Source organism: Panthera tigris, chromosome A2, assembly GCF_018350195.1.
Source record: "Panthera tigris isolate Pti1 chromosome A2, P.tigris_Pti1_mat1.1, whole genome shotgun sequence".
Classification (NCBI taxonomy): domain Eukaryota; kingdom Metazoa; phylum Chordata; class Mammalia; order Carnivora; family Felidae; genus Panthera; species Panthera tigris.
Genome location: NC_056661.1, coordinates 145,202,165 through 145,225,378, shown reverse-complemented (window position 1 = coordinate 145,225,378; position 23,214 = coordinate 145,202,165). Strand labels below are relative to the sequence as shown.

Sequence of the window (23,214 nt, the reverse complement as noted above, 5' to 3'; positions counted from 1 at the left end):
TTTGAGGTCTTGTGACCGACCTCTCTGAATGAATGTCAAGTATTTACTGCACTTGATTTTCTTTTCCCGTTTTCCCACCTGAGCTCTTCTCGGATTCACTCCGACACTGTTACCCAGTTTTTACGGAAATAAGCACACGTATCGCATTGATGTTTTCAACAATTTTTATTACTAGTACAGGAAAAAACAATTTTTACTACCAGTACACGAAAGAACAATTTTTACTACCGGTACAGGAAAAAACAGAAGTTAACAAAATTAACAAATACTGGGGAAGTTACAGAGTTACAAGAAATCGTAAAAGTACTAGTAAATAGTTATCCCTGGTCATCATTCAGTTCCGTCTGGGGCTTAACCTGCCTTCTCTTAGCCCCTCTCCCAACTCCCTTTTCAGATGTTGGTTCTGGGAGCCCCTGCCCAATCTCCTCTGCGTCGGACGATAGACCAGGCTACTCACTCTAGCACGAGGTAGATTCAAGTTGGCACCGTTGCTGGGTCTGAATCCCAGGTGGTTCCCTCTGGCCCTAGTCGGACCTACACGTCTATCCTGCAACCACCCCGGATCCATAACCCCCTGGGTAGGAAGGCACTTTCTTATCTGGCCTTCAGTATTTCTCCTTCAAGCATTAGGCCATCTGGCTTTGACTTCTGATTACCTCCTTGATCCCTTTATGAAGTTCCTCTAGCTCCATCCCCTTCCGGCTTCACTTGCTCTCCTGGTCTGTTTCCCTCTGGTTACATTTGTCTAAAGTACGTCCACCAGCCACCAATGAAATTGGCTGTACTGTGCTCTTCAGTAAAGCTAGCTTTGTTTTCCCTTGGTCCAAACCAGTATCTGGGCCCAGGCTTAACACAGCCCTGGGCTTCAGCCATCATCCTGGGAAACTGCGCTGCATCATTGTTTTTTTTCCCCCCAATAGCCACCTCTCCTTTTCTCAAAAGCCCTCCCCTTACTGTACTTCTAAGGTTTCTGGTTTTTAAGGGATGCCGTTACTTTGCAACTTAATTTTAAAGGGAAGCAAAATGCTGAACTCGCTGAAGAATCAAGCCCTTCCCAGCTGAGAGTGCGAGCTCCTCCCAATTCCCCAGGCTCGCTTGGATAACTAAGTCAGGTGCCTCACACCCCAGGGAGTTGTCTTAACAGAATACAACAGATACAACTTTACAATATCAAAATACAGAAAACAACGATATTGAAAGTACAGAAATTACATTGTACAGGAGCAAACCACGATAAGAAAAAACATTTCTACCAAGAGAGGAAGTATCGGGAAGGTTTCCTCACCCCTCCTTTCTAAGGAGTTACTTTATTTTGAAAACACAGATCTTACAAATTAGCCCAGAGGTTTCAACCTTTGGTCTGCTGGCTATGGACTCTTTTGCTTGATGGTGTGTTAGTATTTTGTTCATAAAAATTTGGCACTTGGAGAAGTTTTCTTTGTTTTCTGCTAAACTTGGCAAAGGGTGTTCCGATTGGTGTTAAACTGTTTATAGTTATAAACTCTTGTCCTTGCGTCTTGGGAGAAAAGAAATGGAGTTTTGTCTCAACAGTCGGACTTTTAAAATTTAATTGTTAGTAGTCGATATTTAGTCGACCCATCGTATACCTGCTTAAAATCAAACTCCTTTCTATCCTTTAGTCTTGGTCAGAAACTCTAACATTTTTAACCTACGGCCAATTCAAAGTCTTTGCTGTGCAAAGAACAGAAGTGAAATACCAGGACATAGATGGTAATAAGAGTCTTCCACCACCACCACCACCCTGTTTTTTTTTTTTTTTTTTTTTTGCTTTTTTCTTTTTTTTTCTTTTTTTTTTTTTTTTTTGTGTTTTCCCCATTGCAAATACTGTGAATTTTTCTAATCACCTGAAGATCTATATATCACTTCTACTTATTTCAAAAAGTATATTTTCCATACAATCACACACACACACACACACACACACACACAGAAATTCTACAGACTAATTTTTTTCAACTTGAAAACTGTATATCATAATAGAAAGGAATATAGGTTTTGGGGAGAGACAGATTGGGATCTGGATCTGCTACATACGGACTGGGTAACTTGGACAAATTCTTAGATTTCCATAAGCTCGTTAGGATTGTCGTAAAGATGAAATGAAACTAACTAAGGTGATTAGCATGGTGCCAGACACATAGTAAACACTCAATAAACAGAAGCTGTTGTTGTTTCGGTCGTGGAACTATGCACTTTCTGCCTTTATCCTCTTCAAAATCAAGTCTTCCACAGTTCATAGGACATACCCTCTGACCTCCAGGAAGTGGTTCCCACGGTTATCTTGGTCTGTGCTAGATCTTGAAACTTGGCTCACTCCCCCTTACTTTATATGTGGGCAAAAAATCTAAACGCCATCTGATAAAATGTACTCGAGCCCTACATCAAGATGGTCCCGTAAATCCTCCCCTCAATGCACGGGCCGTTTGTGGGAAGCTGACCGTTATCCCAGGTCTCTATTCAGTTAGTCCTACCCGTCTTCGGTCCTCTAGCCACTCCTCCTTTATGCGGACGTGCTTAGAAAAGCCTTCAGGGCAGCGTTCTTTCTTAGCACCCTTTCCCATTCAGCAACTTGCTTTCCTCTGAAGGTTTATTGCACCCCGAGAGCACAGACTACGGGTATGTGCAACATTCTAGGACTGTTTCCCCCACCCGACCTCTAGGATGCCCCCTGCCTGTTGAGCTTTTTGTTCCATTATGATTCACAACCACTGTGGCCCCCTATATTGCTTTTATTATCGGACTGTCAGGCCTTGAGTGCATCATGGTTCTCGTCTCAAAGCATTTTCCCTCATTTAAATAACTCACTTAAAAAGTCTTCAACAGAAGATACCCATCCGAAGATCCAGTTTAATAGTACAGGTGTAGGAGCCTGTTTTCTCTGTCATTAGGGACGCCGCCTCCCACATAACAATTCGTAACTGTGCTCGACTTGGTACCTGCACCTCCTTAACCTCCGTCTGCTCTTGAGCTACCGCAGGATTCCGATGGGCTCCTACCTCTTACGAATCTGTGGTCTCCATTCTATTACTTGGTGTTCGATATTAATACTATAACTCCCGACACTATGAACAGTTTCAATTAAGTAAAATCTGCATCAGAGTTGTTCACTTTTACCCACCTCCGGCCACTCACAGGGATCCTTATTCACGGCCCCTCGGGAAACTGCCCTTTTCTAAGCTAAGCACATAATCTGTGTTTTTACTCAGATATTTAAAAAGTAGGATAGGTCGAAATTACTGTTCAACCACCATTTCCCTCTGCCTTGATCACTGGAATCTGTAGCCATCCAGCCTTAGAATCCATATTCCTCCAGTTTGACCCACGAGCTGGACCAACATTCCCGGGTTCAGATCTCCTTTCACCTGCCCCTCCTCCTTGTACCCGCCCTGGCTTCCCTCAAACGCTGAAATTTCTAACATTCCCGCTGTGCGGCTTTCAACCCGTCTCCCCATCCTGTCCCTCGTCACACCGTGGTCAGGGTACAAACCTTTGTTGCTGCCGTTCTTAAACGATAACCCCTCTCCAGGATGCGCCACAAAGGTGGCACATCCGCTCATTTCCTCTTTTCCCTCTTTTGACTGTAGGGAAAAGACCTCTGCTTGTTCGTAGTACTCAGGCCTGGTTCCACTCGGGAACTTCCTCTTTAACCTACTCTCATCCCTCCAAATTCCTCTAATGACTTACTCGCACCTTCGTATTTGGACACCGGAAGCACTGGAGGATTGCAGCGGGTGCCCTCCGTCCAGGCTTCGCTTCCCGAATTTAGCTCTGGACGACCGCGCGTTCTCCCGAGTCGGCCAGCTTCCACGCGATTACGTCATAGTTTGCAGGCAGCCACCTGTTTCTCTGCAACAATTTATGTTTCCGTATTTCTCCCAGTTCCCTTCATCCCATTAACTGTGATCCAGCTGACAGGCAGTACTGAGGATCATCACCATTATAATGTTGCTCAGTAGTTGCGAGCTTACTTAGTAAGTATACTGTCAGCTTAATTCCAATTTCATCTCAGCCACTTCTTTCCACGTTTCCTCCGCTCCCTTCCGTTGGAAAAACAGCGAAAATATAAACGGCGCGTCGCCGTCTGTTGCGTTCACGGTTACCGGCGCCCAGTGCCGTCCTTTCAAGGTCCAAGTGACGGCACCGTACCGATGTGGCTTTATTCGGCTGTAAATGTTCTGTAATATTCTACACCGTCACACAGTCACGCAGCAGCACCTATGCGTTCTTACGTTCATTAGCGTGCTCCCACCATCGGGCCTCACGAGCACACGGGCCTCCCCTTTTGCCCCCAGACCTGCCGACATCCCCGCTGCTGGGAAGTTCTTCAGGGCGCGGTTCCGTTCTCCCTGATGCCCATTTACCAAACCTGAGCCCCGCAGGAGGCCACGGGTTGTCTCCTCCTCCCCCGCTGCCTGCCGCTCTTCTTGTCCCGTTGACTGTGCTCAGAGACACCCTGCTCCATCCACAGCGTCCTGTCCTTCCTCACCTACCACCTGCCGGGCACGTGAGGGGGTCACGGGTCTTTTCCGCCACATCTTCTTCCTCTTGACCGGCCCTTTGTCCCAGTGTGCTGTACTGAATCCGCCTGCTGCTGACGTCGCTGCTAACCCCTCTACGTTTCAGGTCGGCCACTTGGGAGGTCATTCTCTGGTCCTTTCTCTGACCTTTCATCTTCTCACCATGCCCTGCACTGACAGCGTTGTTCCCAACATTTTAAACGGGCCACCAGCTCTCCTGACTCCTCTCCTCTGGCCGCCTCCCCCCACCCCTGCTTCCTCGTGGGCTGTCCTCTTCCTCCTGGGGCAGGGGGGTTGGTTCTTCAAGACCTTGTCCACATTTGGGGGGCAGTTTCTGGATGCCTCTCGTCCGCTCCCTCCCCTGGGCCCTCTGCCATCCGTCTCGGCACAGAACATTCATTCCCTGACCCTCCCCAGCCTCTCCTGCCCTACCTGCGAGGCCCTCACCTGCCCCTTCTCACTTCTGCCCCTCGGACCACCTCTCCCCCACCATGTTCTCCCACCTGCCGCGGACTGACGGGCCATCGCCTGATGGGCCTCCAGGGCCCGCCCCCCTGCCTCTCCTGCTCTGCTTGTCTACCGCACACATGACATCGGAACCGTCCTGCCACCTGAGCCACGTGACGTCCCTTCAGCTACCCTCTGAGTCGTCCAGCTGCTTCCGCCGTCCTCTCTGCTGTGTGCTCCCTGCTCGCTCCCTCACCCCCTGCTCCCCCCACCTCCATCGTCTCTGCTTCAGACATACGGTACTGAGCCCGCACGCTCCCCCGCCAGCCCCTGCTCACGTCCTGTGGACCCACACTCTGCAGGCCGCCTGGGCCCCACACACGTCCCTCCCGCGACCTTTCCTGTTTCCACTCGGACCCCTTCGTTGCACACTCTCCCTACAGCGCTCTCCGGGAGCCTGTTCCTCTGACTCTCCTTCCTCTTTCCTTTCACTACTTCACTTTCCCTTCCACCCTCCCTCCCGCCCTCACCCCTGCCCACATGGCCCGACACCACTGCACTCGGCCTCCACCTGCAGGAGCCCTGGGTCCTCCTGCCTCCCTGGCAGCATCTCTCCCCCAGATGATCAGCCCTGTGGTCTCCCGTCCCGCCTGCCCCTTCCTTCTGCGTGGACAGCCCGCCCCGTGCTCTGTGCTCACGGTGCTCACACAACTTCCTTTCGATCGCCATTCTCCTCTCTCTCGGCCCGAGTCCTGAAGCGTCCCTAGCTCTGGGAACAACACTTTGGCACGCCACTCCCTACACGCTGACCGTGAATCCGCACCCAGCCCCCAATGTGCCAGGTGCCTTCTCGGCTACATCCATCTGCTCGCTGTCTTCCTGGTCCCACGTCCCTTTCCCCCGTGTCTGACAGTCCTGACTCTGATGTCCCCACGCACCCCCGGCTCAGGGGCTCATCTGCTCAAGCTTCACCTCTCCGCCCGCCCTCCACTCTGCCCCTTCCACCCAGCGATTCTCACCCGAGGACGCGTGACCCCCAAGACCGCCTATCAGCATCATCATCGGGCCGTGGTTTGGGGGTTTCTTTTTGTGGTTTTTTTTTTTTGGTTTTGTGTTTGTTGGAGCAGAGCACTGCTCCCCCTCAGATGCTTTGATAGGCCTGCCTTGGGGGCCGTGCCCACAGCCCCCCTCGGGTGAAAACCACCCCCCCACCCTCGGGAAGAACCACTGCGGTGGAAGCCCAGCTCACTCCCCGGGCCGCACTCCCCGGGCACCGCCTGTCACCTTCTCCTTCCCTCGGTTGCCACTGACACCCTGAACAGTTAACAGCGTTCCTCACATTCCCAACAGTGCCCCACACCGACATCGACCCGGCTCTATCCTCTCGGAAGCACCGCGTTCTTTGAGCATGTGGTCCCGACACCTGATGTGCCCCCAGCCCAGTCTGCACGAGAGCATCGTTCTGTTCGCACCCTCCCGCCCTCAGCCTTGAGGACTTACCGGCAACGTGACCGTATCTTTGGGCCAATACTGGTTTTTCTCCGTGGGTGCCGCTGGCTGTTCCCTACATTACCTCTCCTCATTTCAGACCCGTGACACCGTCCCCTCACTGTGGTCCTCAGTCCGTCTGGGATTCCTGCCCAGCAGACCTGCCACCGTCCCTGCAGCTCCTGTCCTGTGTCCTCTCTGGGTAGACTCACTGGTCTTCCCCAGCCTCGCTTCATCTGTGGTCATCACCCCCAACGTTGGATGTCTAGATGGGTTACGAGCTCAGTTTAAAACGTGGTTTTCTCTCTGTGCCTGGAGCTTCGCCAATGTCTCCCACACCCCTCTGCACATACACCCCATTAATCCCAACCCTGCCCTCCCGTCCAACCCAACTGCCGTCCCCACCTCCCACCCCATCCCCACCGGATCCGTAGTAAAGAGCCTGGCTGGAAAGTTCTACTCTGACCGCAACATTCAAGGCTGTAGGGGCGGCCCCTGCTACCACCCCTTTGCTACTCTTCCTTCCCCACGCCCTGCTCCTGCTGGCTGGCCCGGAGCCCTGGACGCGCCTCCAGGAGGCACCTCGAGAAGTGCCAGGGTGCAGACGCTGCCACCTCCCTCTTCTCCGCCCAGCCTGTTGGCGGCCAGCCCGCCTCCCTTCCATGCTCCCCTCTCCTTTGTCCCCTGGGGGTCCCCTTCACCTTGCCCGTCCCTGAGACGTGACCCTCCTGTCACACTGCATCAAGGCCCCATTTTCACATTCCTTCCCCTTCCCTCCTCAGCCCCCGGAGAGCACCCCGCCTCTTCTCTAGGGCCCACGCCTCTCAAAGCTCCGGAAAGCCTGTCATGTAGTCTCATTGGGTCATCCCTTCACCATTGGGAGGTGCTCCCTCCCGGGACCTGCTCTCAGTTCATACCCTTTCCATCCCCTCATCGGGTCATGTTCTCTCTGAACCCACCTGCTGGCGCTCGTCCGGTCCTTCCACTGGCTCTGACCACCGCCCCCCCTTTAGGCTCCCTTGTCCCCTAGCCTCACCCCACCTCACCTTCCTTCCTCTTCCCTTTTCGATCAAGCCCTTGCCCGCCGGACTTGACACCAGGCCTGCACTTTGAGCTCGTCCTCCTTCCCTCACCTCCCCTGCTTCCATTCCTTCTCCACCGGATCCCCTGATGCACCCCTGCCCATCACGCTTGCCCTCCACACCCCACTGACACGGTCCAGATCCCCCCTTGCCCTCCTTCCCTCTTGGCCACGTGCAGATGTCAGCCCACCCTCTCGTTCTCCATCCAGTAATCCCTGCTGCCTCTGTTGTCCACCATATCAAGCCTCTAAAACAAGGGTCCCCAGACCTCACCAGCCCACCCCTTGCTCTCCCTCCGTGCCCCTCTGCCGCCGACATCATCTTCGATAGACCCAGGGCATCATGCTGGGTTAAAGGTCACTTCTTACCTGCTTCCCCGTACAGGCTCTGCTGGGTGCCAGACCTCCACCCCTCCAGCCTTCCTGATGTAGCATACACAGTTACTGCTACAAACCGTCACTTTTGCCTTGGTTACTGTGCACTCCTCCACTCTAAGCAGACTTTCTACCCACGCACTGGACTCCAACCACGTGAGTCCATCCCAAGTCCCTGAAGTGACCGGCCAGAGGTCTCTGTGCAGGACATGTCTGAATGTGGAGTGCTGCCCCTCCCCCTCTGTGTTCTGTCCTTACACAGTTCCTTTCCCACCTGCGTTCGGGGCCCTCGACTTCAAACGCCCTGCCCGTAGCATCTTGGCTCTGCTCAGCTCTGCTCCTGTCATCTGGCCTCATATACCCCACAGGCCACTCTGCACCACCTCCCCAGCCTTGCTGACGTCCCTAGATAGGAGCTCATCAGGCCACCTCCCTCCTCACAGCACCGCCCTCCTTACCCTTCCTGAGCCCAGTGCGCATGCGGGAGATTCTCTGCCCTCCTCCGAGCGGCCTGCCCTGCCCTTCCCATTGACTCCCCTGTCCCCACAGATACCCCCCACTGCCTTTGCGGCTGCTCAGATTCCACTCTCCCTCCCCCCACTGGATGCAGAAGCACCTCGTGCAGCCTATCCTCTGCCTCCTCTCCCACCTCTGTCTTCCAGAAACCCTCTACTTCATCCTCAGCATCCAGTCCCAGTTCTACCACCTTCCAGTTCTGCCATGAATTCAACGGTCTCTTCCTTGAGACCCTCTTCCCCCCACACCTGGGGGCACCGTTCCTGCATGCCTCTCGTCCGCTCCCTCCCCCGGGCCCTCTGCCGTCCCTCTCGGCACAGGACATTCCCTGACCCTCCCCAGCCTCTCCTGCCCTACCTGCGAGACCCTCACCTGCCCCTTCTCGCTCCTGCCCCTCGGACCACCTCTCCCCCACCATCTTCTCCCACCTGCTGCGGACTGATGGGCCATCGCCTGATGGGCCTCCAGGGCCCGCCCCCCTGCCTCTCCTGCTCTGCTTGTCTACCGCACACATGACATCGGAACCGTCCTGCCACCTGAGCCACGTGACGCTCCTTCAGCTACCCTCTGAGTCGTCCAGCTGCTTCCGCCGTCCTCTCTGCTGTGTGCTCCCTGCTCGCTCCCTCACCCCCTGCTCCCCCCACCTCCCGTCGACTCTGCTTCAGACATACGGTACTGAGCCCGCACGCTCCCCGCCAGCCCCTGCTCACGTCCTGTGGACCCACACTCTGCTGGCCGCCTGGGCCCCACACACGTCCCTCCCGTGACCTTTCCTGTTTCCACTCGGACCCCTTCGTTGCACACTCTCCCTACAGCGCTCTCCGGGAGCCTGTTCCTCTGACTCTCCTTCCTCTTTCCTTTCACTACTTCACTTTCCCTTCCACCCTCCCTCCCGCCCTCGCCCCTGCCCACATGGCCCGACACCACTGCACTCGGCCTCCACCTGCAGGAGCCCTGGGTCCTCCTGCCTCCCTGGCAGCATCTCTCCCCCAGATGATCAGCCCTGTGGTCTCCTGTCCCGCCTGCCCCTTCCTTCTGCGTGGACAGCCCGCCCCGTGCTCTGTGCTCACGGTGCTCACACAACTTCCTTTCGATCGCCATTCTCCTCTCTCTTGGACCTAGTCCTAATGTGTCAACTAGCCTGCACTCCCCACCCACTGCTAATCCCAACCCTCCCACCCACCCCACATCGTACCAGAGGCCTTCTCGGCTACATCCATTTGCTCGCTGTCTTCCTGGTCCCACGTCCTTTGCCCCGTGTCTGACAGTCCTGACTCTGATGCGTCCGTCTACCCCCCGGCTCAGGGGCTCCTCTGGCTCAAGCTTCACCTCTCCGCCCGCCCTCCACTCTGCCCCTTCCACCCAGCGATTCTCACCCGAGGACGCGTGACCCCCAAGACCGTCTATCAGCATCATCTCTCATGCCTTCTTCTGTGTTTTCGTTTTGGGGTTTTCTTTTGGTTTTGCTTTGAGCAGAGAACTGCTCATCCCTCAGATATCTTCATAGGCCTGATGGGGGCCATGCCTGCATCCTCCTCAGATGAAGTCCACCACCACCCCCATCCCTGTGAACAATCCGGGCTACAGAAACCCGACCTGCTCCCTGGCTGCACTCTCCCCTTATATGCTTCTGGGCTCCACCAGTCGCCATTGACCTTGTTCCTCAAACTCCCAGCATTCCCACCATTTGACATTGACCCGGCTCTATCCTCTTGGAACCACCTCATTCTTTCCACGTTTACTCTTTGACATCCATACCCCCCAAACCCCAGTCTGCATGAGACCACCGTTCTGTTCACATGGCTCCCTCACACCCCTCCAGCCCCCCCCCCCCACCTTATGACACAAGGCACTGTGACGGTATCTTTGGCCCTAATCTTGTCCTTTCGGTGTCTGCCATGGTGCCTCTCTCTAGGTTACCCCACCCGACTTCAGACCCGTGACACTGTCCCCTGCAGAGTCTTGTCCCTGTGGTCCTCACGTCCCCCTGCGATTCCCCTCCAGCAGACCTTCCCTTGCACCCTTCCTGCAGCTACTCTCCTGTGTCCTCTCTGAGTGGACTCGCTCGTCTCCTCTGCCCTCTCCTCTGCCTGTATTCATCATCCTCAACCCTGGATGTGTCGTCACCCCAGCAGCCTAGTTTGAAAAGAGGTTTTTTCCCCGCGCCTGGAGCATGGCTCGTGTCTCCCAACCCCCACCCCATGCCCACTGATCCCCGAAACCCATGCCCTCCCCGACACCCAAATACCACCCCCCCCGACCCTCCCTCCCACCCCATTCCCCCCTCCCCCCGTCCATCCCTCCCACCCCAAAGCCCCTCCCACCCCTCCCCTGCCTCCCACCCCAACCCCACCTCCCACCCCAACCCCGCCGGATCCATAGTAGAGCCTGGCCAAAAATTATCCCCTTGCCACAACATTCAAGGTTCTAGGAGCAGCCACTGCTTGGGGTCCACTGCTAGGCAGCCCTCTTCTCCCCTCCCCTCATGCCTCTGCTCCCGCCGTGGGGCCCCACACTCTGCCGAGACCTGCCACCTCCCTCTTCTCCTCGCTTCCCCTGTTGGGTGTCCAATCCCTCCCCCTTCCACCACACTCCACTCTCCATCCTCCCCGGTGCCACCTTGCGTCTCTGGAAAGTGACCCACCTGTCACACTGCTTCCAGACCCCATTTTCACATTCCTTCCTGTGACCTTTCCTCATGAGACATTTCTTCCCTTTCCCTCCTCGGCCCCGGGAGAGCACCCCAGCTCTTCTCTAGGACCCACGCCTCTCAAAGCTCCCGAAAGCCTGTCACGTAGTTGCTTTGGGTCATCCCTTCACCATTGGGAGGTGCTCCCTCCTGGGACCTGCTCTAGGGTCACACTCTTTAACCCCCTCATCGGGCCATGTTCTCTCTGACCCCACCTGCTGGCGCTCGTCTGATCCTTCTCCTGGCTCTGACCACCGCCCCCACTTTAGGCTCCCTTGTCCCCTAGCCTCACCCCACCTCACCTTCCTTCCTCCTCTCTTCCCTTTTCAATCAAGCCCTTGCCCACCGGACTTGACACCAGGCCTGCCACTTCTTCCTCTTCTTTCTTCCCTCAAATCCTTTCTCCTTTCTCTTTCTCCTCTCCATCGGGTCTGGGGACCCAACCCCGTCCATTGTGCTTGATCTCCCACTCCTCATTGAGACGGTCCAGACCTCCTACGCCCTCCTCCCCTCTTGGCCACGTTCCCCTCCCAGCACCCACTTGCAGAGGCCCTCACACTCTCCATCCCGTTCCGCCTCACCCCCGTCTATTAGCCACCATCCCGCCTCATGGAAACGAGTCCCCCAAGCCCCAGTCTCCACTGTCCGCCCCTTGTTCTCTCCTTCTGTGCCCCTGCACAACCTTCGTTATCTTCTTAGAGTAGACCTAGGGCACTCCACTGGTTTTGAAAATCTCAGTCCTTCTCTGGTTCCCTGTACGACCTCTCCGCTGCCTGCTAGACCTCGACGCTTCAGCCCCATGTTAGAGAAGCAGCACACATTTGGTTCTCAAGGCAAAATATGCCTTCCACCTTGGTTCCCACCCACTCCCCCACTAGGTCGCAGCAGATCCGCCCTCTTCTCCCCTCCCCCTCATGCCTCTGCTCCCGCCTCCCCAGCCCTCTTCTCCGTCCACCTGAGCCCGCCTCAGTAACCCTGAGGCTCCCTGCCATGGTTTCTGTGCAGGGTCCACGGGCAGTGCTGCCCCGTTCCTGTCTCACCTCGGTTATCGTGACTCCTTTCCCCACCGGCTCGAGGTGGCCCCAGGTATTCCAATGTCCGACTACGGTGGTTCCGGTCTGTTCCTGCCCTGGCCTCCATACTGCACACGGCAGTCTTCTTGCCTTCTGAGATTTGCCGCAGCCCCCAGATCAGGAGTTCTGCAAGCTGCCTTCCCCTTTTCCGTGGTGTCCCCTTTACAGACCCAGGGTCCCTCCTACATCCACGATTTTCTCCCTTCTTCCATGCTGCCTGTTCCTTTGTTTTCCCGTTAAGTTCCCTGACCCGAGTGACATCTGAAGGACCGCCTTCCGTGGCTGCCTGAGACTCCACGGTCTTGCTCTTTCCACGCTGGCCAGAGCCTGACCTGGCTCAGCCCATCCCTCACGTTTTCTCCTGCTCTGGTCTTCTAGAAACCTCTTCATCTTCGGCACCACATCCCACTTCTCCACGACACGCCAGTCGTGCGGCAGATTTCCTAGTCTTTCCTCCAGATCTCCTCCCCTTTTGATTGGCCCTCTTGCTCCCCCTTGCTGTCATCGTCCTTCCCCGGGTGCTGTACCGAATCCCTCTCTTGTCCCCGTCTGCCCGAAGCCACCACCCACCTTTGCCGGTCCACCATCTTGGAGCGGGTGTTTCTCTAACCTCTTCTCGGAACTCGCATCGCCTCACCATGCCTTCGCTGGCAGGGGGTCCCCAACATTCTCAATGGGCCGCCACCTCTAACACCGCATCCTCCTCTGGCCTCCTCCTATGTCTCCAGGTTCTAATGCTGGTCTTACCTTGCTGTGCTCCTCCTCCTGCACGGGCTTCCTCAGGGCCTTGTCCACACCTGGGGGCACAGTTCCTGGATGCCTCCCGTCCGCTCCCTCCCCCGGGCCGTCTGCCATCCCTCCCGGCACAGGACACTCCCTGACCCTCCCCAGCCTCTCCTGCCCTACCTGCGAGGCCCTCACCTGCCCCTTCTCGCTCCTGCCCCTCGGACCACCTCTCCCGCACCATCTTCTCCCACCTGCTGCGGACTGCCCGCCTGATGGGCCTCCAGGGCCCGCCCCCCTGCCTCTCCTGCTCTGCTTGTCTACCGCACACATGACATCGGAACCTGCTATCTGAGCCTGCTACCTGAGCCACGTGACGTCCCTTCAGCTACCCTCTGAGTCGTCCAGCTGCTTCCGCCGTCCTCTCTGCTGTGTGCTCCCTGCTCGCTCCCTCACCCCCCGCTCAACTCGCCTCCGTCGTCTCTGCTTCAGACATACGGTACTGAACCCGCACGCTCCCCCCGCCAGCCCCTGCTCACGTCCTGTGGGCCCACACTCTGCTGGCCGCCCGGGCCCCACACACGTCCCTCCTGCGACCTTTCCTGTTTCCACTCGGACCCCTTCGTTGCACACTCTCCCTACAGCGCTCTCCGAGAGCCTGTCCCTCTGACTCTCCTTCCTCTTTCCTTTCACTGCAGCATTTTCCCTTCCACCCTCCCTCCCGCCCTGGCCCCTGCCCACATGGCCCAACACCACTGCACTCAGCCCCCACCCGCAGTGAGCCCTGGGTCCTGCTGTCCCCCTTCCTCCTGTCCTCCTGCCTCCCTAGCAGGATCTCTCTCCCACCAGTGTGGTCTCCTGTCCTGTCTGCCCCTTCCTTAGCTGTGGACAGTCCAGCTGGTGCTCTCTGCTCTTACCCACAAAACTCAACTACCTTTGGTCGCCACTCCCATCCCTCAGCCTTATTCCTCACGTGTCCTCAGCGTCTGGATGACCGCATTTGCTCTCTACTCCCTAACCTTGCTGGCGAATCCCAACACCACCTCCATCATGCCGGGAGCCTCGTGGGCTACATCCATTTGCTCGCTGTGTGCCTGGTCTGGAGTCCTGGTCCCCCATGTGTGACAGTCCTGACTCTGAGGCCTCCATCTTTGCTGATCAGGCCCTCGTGCGCTCAAGCTTCAACTCCCTGCTCCTCTCTCCACTGTGCCCCTTCCACCCAGGGGTTCTCATCCGAGGACGCTGGCGCCCCCGGAGGCCTGGCAGCAGCTGCGGCCCTTCATGCTTTTGTTAGGTCTGGATGTTTGTATGTTTTGCTGCCCACCCCTCAAATCTTTTCTCCGGCCCCCACTGTGTTCCATGCCCACGGGCCCTTCTGGTGAAATCCACCCCTCCATCCCAGGGCAGGAGCACTGAGGCGGGAACCCCCCCTGCCTCCCTGGGGTGCCACTCCCCTCGCCAGCCTCCAGCCGCCTACCGTTTGCCAACAATACTTGTCCCTCACATCCCAGCGCTGCCCCCACCTGGACACTGGCCCGGCTCTCTCCTCTTAGAACCACCGCGGTCCCTTCCGTAAACACCCTGACACCAGTGTGTTCTTTTCTCCCCTCCACATACGCCTCCTTCCTCCAACACTTGATGACCCTCAGGCATGTCAACGACGTCTGGTCCAAATCTGGTCCTTCTTTCTCGGTGCTTGCTGTCCCTTTTCCTACGGTACCCATCATCATCAGATCTGTGAAGCAGTCCCACCATACGTCCTTGTTCTTCTGGTTCTCCCGGGCCCCTGTGTTCCTACTAACCAGACCTTTCCCTCTACCTGTCACGCAGCCAATGTCTCTGTCCTCTCTGGGTGGATTCACTGATCTCCCCTGCTTCCCCAGCCTGGAGTCACCACCCACAGCACCGGACCTGAAGTCAGTTCGCTTTTCAGTAAGATGAGATCGATTTTTCAGTGTCCGGACTTAGCTCGTATCCTCCTCCCTAGCCCTGTGCCCACCAGTGCCCACACTGCCCTCCTGGCCAACCTCGTCAGACCCACCTACACCCAGACCTGAACCCTGTCCCTGCCTCCCAAACTGTTTCAGTAGAATCCAGAGTATAAAAAACAGCCAAGAATTTTTTTTTTTTTGCCACATTATTCAAAGCCACGCAACAGCCACTGCTAGGTACCCTTCTTCCTCCCCCTCCACCCAATGCCTCTGCTTCCACTGGCTGACCTCGGAGCTCCAAACTTCCTTCTGGTTGGGACCTCTGAGATCTGCCTGGATTTCAACCTGCCACTGCTCTCCTCTTCTCCCCCACCCCCCAACCCCACTCCCAATAGTGTCCACTCTTCATCCTCTTCTCGGTGCCTCCCATCACCTAATCGGTCTCTGGGAGGTGACACTCCCATGTAGTTGCAACAAAGCCCTGTTATGACATCCTATCTGCCACCTTTCCTCATGGGGCCCTTTTCTTAGCCTGTCTCTTCTCTAGGACCCATGCAGCTCTCTCAACGCTCCCTAATGCCTGTCATGTATTTGCACTGGGTCATCCCTTCTTCATCGGGGATGTGCTCCCTCCCATGACCTGCTCTCACAGCTCACGCTCTTTCTGTCGTCTTGCCAGGCCACATCCTGTCCTGAAACCATCTTCTGTCTCCTTGTCACATCCTTCCACTGGCTCTGGCTGCTCTCTTTCCCTGGCCTCACCCCACCTCACTTTCCTTCTTCCTCCCTCTTCCCTTTCAATCAAGCCGTTGCCCATGGGACTTTGCACCAGGCCTTCACTCCCTCCTCTTCATCCTCACCACGCATTCTCTGCCTCCGTTTCTTCTCCGTTGGGTCCCTCGATGTCCCCCTGCCCTTCGCGCTTGCCCTCCCACTCTCCTTTCCCATGGGCCGGATCCCGCTTTGCCTTCAGTCTTGGCCACGTGTCTCGTAACACCTGCAGGCAGGGCTTAAGACTCTCCTCTCACTCTCCATCCCACTCTGCCTGGCCTCTCTGTTGTCCGTGGAATTAGGCCTCCTGAACACCCAGCTTCAGGTTTGAACACCTGGCTTCAAACACCCAGCCTATGGTGGCCCGGCTCGGCTCAGCTCTGCTCCTACCATCCAGCCTCAATATGGCACATGCCAACCTTCTTACCCGAAGGGCTGCGATGTCCCCAGATGGGGAACCCTTTAGGCCACCGTCCCCTCTTCCGTGGTGCCCCCTCAACCAACCCTGAGTGCCTTGTACGTTCGTAAGGTTCTCTCCTCTGCTATGCCACCTGTTCCTTTCATTTCCCAGCGACTCCTCTGAGCCAGCTCACATCCCCCAAACTGCTTTCTCACGGACGCCCACGACTGCTGTCTACATCAGCGCTGGGTTGATACTGACCTTGTGTGGCCCGCTCTGCCTTTTCTCCTACCCTTGTCTTCAAGAGACACTCTCGATCATCTCAACATCCTGCCCTACTTCCCCTGCCACACGCCACTCGTGCAAAAGAGTAAGTGGTGTCCTCCTTGACATCTGCTCCTTTCTTGACCCCGCCTCCCGTTCGTTCTGTAGTCAGCTTTTTCATCCCTGACATGCCGTACTCAATCCATCTGATGTCACATTCACTCCTAAGCATCCAACCTTTTCGGGAACCATGTTGGAGACCCTGGATGCTTATCTGGGCTTCTCTCTGACCTTTCATTGCCTCCCAAGTCCTTCACTGACCTGGCCATAGGCAAGGTTTTAAATGGCCCATCACCTCTACCATCACATCCACCTCTGGCCCCTTCCGACCTCTATGGAGTTCCTTGCTTGCCTGGCCCACTCTGTGTTCTTTCTGTAGCATGGGCTTCCTCGTGCCCTTGGTCCATTACTGGAGGCAAAATTCTAGATTCCCCATACTCCCTCCTTTGGGCATTCTGACATTCCTTCCTTGATAAAGTACATACCAATATCCTTTGAACAAGCCTCACGTGCCCTAGCTGCAGGGTGCGTTCACCTGCCCTTTCTTACTATTCTTGCCCCTGAGACCACCTCTCCTTGACCATATTCTCCCACCTGCAGATCGCCCACCTGACCTACCTTCAGGCCCCCATTTCATTGCCTCTCCGGCTCTGCTTGTCTGCCGCACACATGGCAAAGGAACTGTCCTCTTACCTGAGCCACGTGACGTTCCTTCAGCTACCCTCTGTGAGTCGTCCAGCTGCTTCCGCCGTCCTCTCCTGCTGTGTGCTCCCTGCTCGCTCCCTCACCCCTCGCTCAGCCCAGCCCACCTCTGTCGTCTTTGCTTCAGACATACGGTACTGAACCCACACGCTCCCCCCGCCAGCCCCTGCTCACATCCTGTGGACCCACACTCTGCTATCCCGCCGGGCCCCACACAACCTTTCCTGTTTCCATTCAGACCCCTTCGTTGCACACTCTCCCTACAGCGCTCTCCGGGAGCCTGTTGCTCTGACTCTCCTTCCTCTTTCCTTTCACTACAGCATTTTCCCTTCCACCCTCCCTCCCGCCCTCGCCCCTGCCCACATGGCCCGACACCACTGCACTCGGCCTCCACCTGCAGGAGCCCTGGGTCCTCCTGCCTCCCTGGCAGCATCTCTCTCCCTGATGCGTGCCTTCAGTGTGGTCTCCTGTCCCGTCTGCCCCTTCCTTCTGCGCGGACAGTCCGTACGTTGCTCTCTGCTCACGCTGTATAACCCAGCTTCCTTTCATTCAGCATTCCCATCTCCATCAGCTTTATTCCTCCAGTGTCCTCAGCTCCAGGGCCACTCACTGGCATTCCACTCCTTACCCACTGAGAGCAAATCCCAACACTTCCCCCTTCTTTCCAGGTGCCTTCTTGGTTACATCCATTTGCTTGTTGTCCGCCTGGTCCCAGGTCCTTTTCCCCCATGTCTGACGGTCCCGACTCTGATGCGTCCATCTACCCCCGGCTCAGGGGCTCATCTGGCTCAAGCTTCACCTCTCTGCCTGCCCTCTACTCTGCCCCTTCCACCCAGTGGTTCTCACCCGAGGATGCATGACCCCTAAGACCGCCTATCAGCATCATCATCGGGGCACGGTTTTGTGTTTTTTTTGTGGTTTGTTTGGGGTTTTTTTTTTTTTTTTGGTTTTGTTTTTGTTGGAGCAGAGCACTGCTCCCCCTCAGATGATTTGATAGGCCTGCCTTGGGGGCCATGCCCACAGCCCCCTCGGGTGAAAACCACCCCCCCCATCCTCGGGAAGAACCACTGCTATGGAAGCCCTGACTTCCTAGCTGCAGTTTCCTCTTGTGCACCTATAGGCTTCCATTATTTGCCATGGAAACTTCATCAGATCTCAGCACCACCCCGCTGTGTGATTGGATTGGCACTCTCCTCTTGAAACCACCGTATTTTACTCTTTGACACATGACATGCCACAAATCCAGTATGCATCACGGCATTGTTCTTTTCACACCTCCTGCCACACTCCTCCTGTCCCTCCAGCATTGTGAAAATGTCTCTGGTCCAGTCTGGTGTTTCTTAGCATTTGCCACTGTCCCCTATATTACTCCTGCTCATTTCAGACCCGTGACAGTCTCATCCTGTAAAGCCTTGCCCCTGTGGTCCTCGTGGCCCTCCGATTTACCTGCCAACCATACCCTTCCCTTCTACCTTTCCTGTGCCGCTCTTCCCTGTCCTCTCCAGGTGAAGTCAGTGGTCTCTCTCACCTTCTCAGCCTGTGGTCGTCACCCTCAACACTTAATGTGTAATCAGTCCACAAGCTCAGTTGAAGATGGTTTTCTCAGTGCCTAGAGCTTGGCTCATGTCCCCACCCCCCCACAAACCCCAAACCCCCCACCCCGACCCCGAGCCCAACAATCCCAACCCTGCCCTCCAGACCCAGTAAAACCCAACCCACCCAGTAAAACCCAACCCACCCGGTTAAATCTGACCCATACCCAACCCCTACTCCCATTTCCCCCCTCCCACCCCATTCCCCGCCTCCCACCCCATTCCCCGCCTCCCACCCCATCCCCACCGGATCCGGATCCGTAGTAAAGAGCCTGGCCGGAAAGTTCTACTCTTACCACGACATTCAAGGCTGTAGGGGCGGCCCCTGCTACCACCCCTTTTCCCTCTCCCCTCCCAATGCCTCTGATCTCACTGGCTAGCAGCACGCCCGGAGCTTCTGTCTGTTAGGCACCTCTGAGATCTACCAGAATGCATACTCTGTCACCTCCCCCTTCTCCTTGCTCCCTGTGTTAGCATCCACCCTGTCTCCTTGCCGGCGCGCTCCCATCCCTCGTGTCCTAAGTGCCTTTTACCTGGTCTCTGTCTGGGAGGTGACCCTCCTGTCACATTGCAGCAAGGAAGGCCCCATTTGGACATTACCTCCTACGACCTTTCCTTAGGGGCCACATTGCTTCTCTTTCTCTCCTTGGCCCATGGAAAGCGGCCTGCCTCTTCTTTAGGGCCCATGCAACTCACCTCAATGCCTGTCATTTCATTGCATGGAGTCATCCCTTCATCATGGGGGATGTGCTCCCTGCTATGACCCTCTCTCACAGCTCACTCCCTTCCCATCCCCTCAACAGGCCACGTTCTTTCTGAAACCGTCCGCTGTCGCTCCTCTGGTCCTTCCACTGGCTCTGACCACTCCCCTCCCTGTAGGCTCCCTTTTCCCCTAGCCTCACCCCATCTCACCTTCCTTCCCCTTCTGTCTTCCCTTTCAGTCAAGTCCTTGTCCACAGGACTTGACCCCAGGCCTGCACTTTCACTCCTTCCTATCACCCATGCTCTCCCACTCCCCACTGTCACGTCCCAGACCCCTGCTGTGCCTTCTTTACTCTTGATCACATGCCTCTCACCGCACCCAAGTGCAGGTCTTAAGACTCACCCATCGCTCTCCCTCCCGTTCTGCTTGGCCCCTTCTTTCGTCCACCTGATCAAGCATCGTGAACACCACCCCCCAAGCCCTCGGCATCCCACTCCTTTCTCTCTGGGGCCCGTTGCTGTGCACGCCGTCTTCTCAGACCAGACCCTATGATACTCACTGGTTTTGAGCATCCTCTCGCACCCTGCTTCCTGTGCGGAGGCTCCGTATGCCAGACCGCCACCGTTGCCTGCCCCCCCCGGAACAGAAGCACGCGTTCGGTGATTGTGAAATGTCACCTTCGCCTCGATTCACACTTAACTCCTTCACTATCTTTACCCACATATCTGCTACCCCCACACTGCACTCCATCCACAGGAATCCGTCCCGAGTCCCTGAGGTTACCTGCTGGTGGTTTCTGTGCAGAGTCCCTCTTCGCGTGCAAGACCGCCGTGTTTCCTCTGTTTCACTGCATGCATTGTGGCCCCTCTTCCTGCTGGCTGCTGAGGGTCCCCGCTTTTAAACCCTCTGGCCGTGGTGTCTCCGCTCCTACGATCAGCCCTCCATACCGCACACGCCACACCTCTTGCCCCGTGAGACCGGGAGCTCTTCGGGTGCCTCCTCCTTTCCCAAGCTGCTCCCTTTGCCGACCCTGAGTCCCTCGCAGCTTTGGAAGTTCTTTCCCCCTCTTCCACGTCTGCTCTGTCTTCCTCCTCCTGTCTACTCACCTGACCCACGAGCTCTCACAGACTGCCTTCTCGGAGCCACTCGGGATGCCACGGTCTCCTCTCCACACGGGGTGTGGAACGAACCTTCCTCGGCCCGTCTTCTGCCTGTTCTCCCACGCTTGTCTTTGAGACCTGCTCCCCCACATCTACAACTTCCCACCCCACCTCTGCTACTGCCTGGCGTCCCGGGATGGCTTCAGCGGTCTGTTCCTCGATGTACCAGCTCCCTTCGGGCCTGACCTCGTGTTCGCTCCATTGCTAGCTTCTTCATCCCCAGCTTGCAGTGCTGAATCCATCTGCTGTTCCAGTTCATCTGTAAGTGCGGCCTTGTCACGGCCGCCACTGGAAGAAGGTCCTTGTTTCTCTGCGCTTCCTGCTGACGTTTTACGTCTCACCGTGCCGGCAGGGACCACGCTCTCTCTCGGACATTCCCACTAGGCCCCTCTCTCTCCCCCTCAGCCTCCCCGGGCCTCCTCCCACCTGGCCCAGGCTCCTGGCTGGCCTGATGCAGATCATGTGCCTTCACCCGCATGGGCTTCGACACACGCTAGTTCCTCTAGGGGTCAAAGGTCCTGGATTCTCCACGTCCAGTCCCTCCTTTGGGCTCTTTCCCACCCCTCTCTTGGTACAGTGTGGTACCAGAAGCTCTCAATAAGCCTCTCCTGCCCTAATTACAAGGCTCCATACCTGCCCTTCCTCATGCTAACTGCCAGTGACATCACCACCCTAAGACTTCTCACCTGACCTCCATCGCGTGGACCCAGACTGCAGGTCTCTCCCGCTTTGTGCCTCTACTGTATACAAAGGAAAGAAAGTGTCCTAAGTCGTGAGACACTAGCTACCCTCTGTGAGTCGTCCAGCTGCTTCCGCCGTCCTCTCTGCTGTGTGCTCCCTGCTCGCTCCCTCACCCCCCGCTCAGCCCACCTCTGTCGTCTCTGCTTCAGACATACGGTACTGAACCCGCACGCTCCCCCGCCAGCCCCTGCTCACGTCCTGTGGACCCACACCCTGCTGGCCGCCTGGGCCCCACACACGTCCCTCCCGTGACCTTTCCTGTTTCCACTCGGACCCGTTAGTTACGTCCTTCTGCCACTGCTCTCAGGGAGCCTCTTTCTAATTTTCCGACCTTTTGCCTTGCATCAAGCACTTTGTCCTCTGCCCTCCCCCCGCCCTGGCCGCGGAAGTGCCACACACATCATAGCACTCAGTCCTGACCTAGGTGTCACGGCTCTAGGTATTACCGTCTAGCACTCCTTTTCTCCCTCCCTCCCTGGCAGCATCTCTCCCCCAGATGATCAGCCCTGTGGTCTCCCGTCCCGCCTGCCCCTTCCTTCTGCGTGGACAGCCCGCCCCGTGCTCTGTGCTCACGGTGCTCACACAACTTCCTTTCGATCGCCATTCTCCTCTCTCTCGGCCCGAGTCCTGAAGCGTCCCTAGCTCTGGGAACAACACTTTGGCACGCCACTCCCTACACGCTGACCGTGAATCCGCACCCAGCCCCCAATGTGCCAGGTGCCTTCTCGGCTACATCCATCTGCTCGCTGTCTTCCTGGTCCCACGTCCCTCTCCCCCGTGTCTGACAGTCCTGACTCTGATGTCCCCACGCACCCCCGGCTCAGGGGCTCATCTGCTCAAGCTTCACCTCTCCGCCCGCCCTCCACTCTGCCCCTTCCACCCAGCGATTCTCACCCGAGGACGCGTGACCCCCAAGACCGCCTATCAGCATCATCATCGGGCCGTGGTTTGGGGGTTTCTTTTTGTGGTTTTTTTTTTTTGGTTTTGTGTTTGTTGGAGCAGAGCACTGCTCCCCCTCAGATGCTTTGATAGGCCTGCCTTGGGGGCCGTGCCCACAGCCCCCCTCGGGTGAAAACCACCCCCCCACCCTCGGGAAGAACCACTGCGGTGGAAGCCCAGCTCACTCCCCGGGCCGCACTCCCCAGGCACCGCCTGTACACTTCCATGGGTTGTAAGTGACACTGTTCCTCAGATCCCAGCACTGCCCCCACTCTGTCTAGGCCTGGCAGTCTCCTCTTGGAACCACCACAATCCTTCCGTTATTTACCCTTTTGACACTGGATGTGCTAGAAACCCTAGTCCACATCAGAGCATCGTTCCCCAATGCCTCCCCGGCCTCCAGCATTTATGACTCTCAGGCATTGTGACAATATGTTGGGTGCAAACCTGGTCCTTTTCAACAATTGCCATCATTCCTTTCTGTACGTTACCTCCCCTCGTGTCTGACCTGTGACACCACCCCCTGCAGAGTCTTGGCCCTGCGGTCCTCACGTCCCTCTGATTCCTGCCAAGCCCACATCGGTTCCATCTCTCCTGTGCTATTCTCCTGTGTCTCCTCACGGTGGATGCACTGGTCTTCCCGACCCTCTGCACAGCCTGTGGTCATCACTCCCAGCATCGTGTGTGCAATCAGTCCATAAGTGCAGTTAAAGAATGTGTTTCTCAGTGCCTGGAGCACAGTTTGTATCTCCCACCCCCGCCCCGTGCCCACTGATCCCAACCCTGCCCCCCCCACCCGACCCAGTAAAACACGACCCACACCCCACCCAGACCCCATCCCCAACCCCAACCCTGGACCCCACCCCTACCCCTACCCCACCCGAACCAGTCCCCCATCCCATCCCCACCTCCCACCCCGTCCCCACCTCCCACCCCATCCCCACCGGATCCGTAGTAAAGAGCCTGGCTGGAAAGTTCTACTCTGACCGCAACATTTAAGGCTGTAGGGGCGGCCCCTGCT

At 56.6% G+C, this 23,214-nt stretch overlaps 1 protein-coding gene across 2 annotated transcripts in view; it reads left to right on the top strand.

The window, feature by feature from the left end:
• COPG2 (COPI coat complex subunit gamma 2) overlaps positions 1 to 23,214 on the top strand; it is a 114,771-nt gene that overhangs the window by 69,609 nt on the left and 21,948 nt on the right. The gene's annotated exons all lie outside the window — the stretch shown is intronic.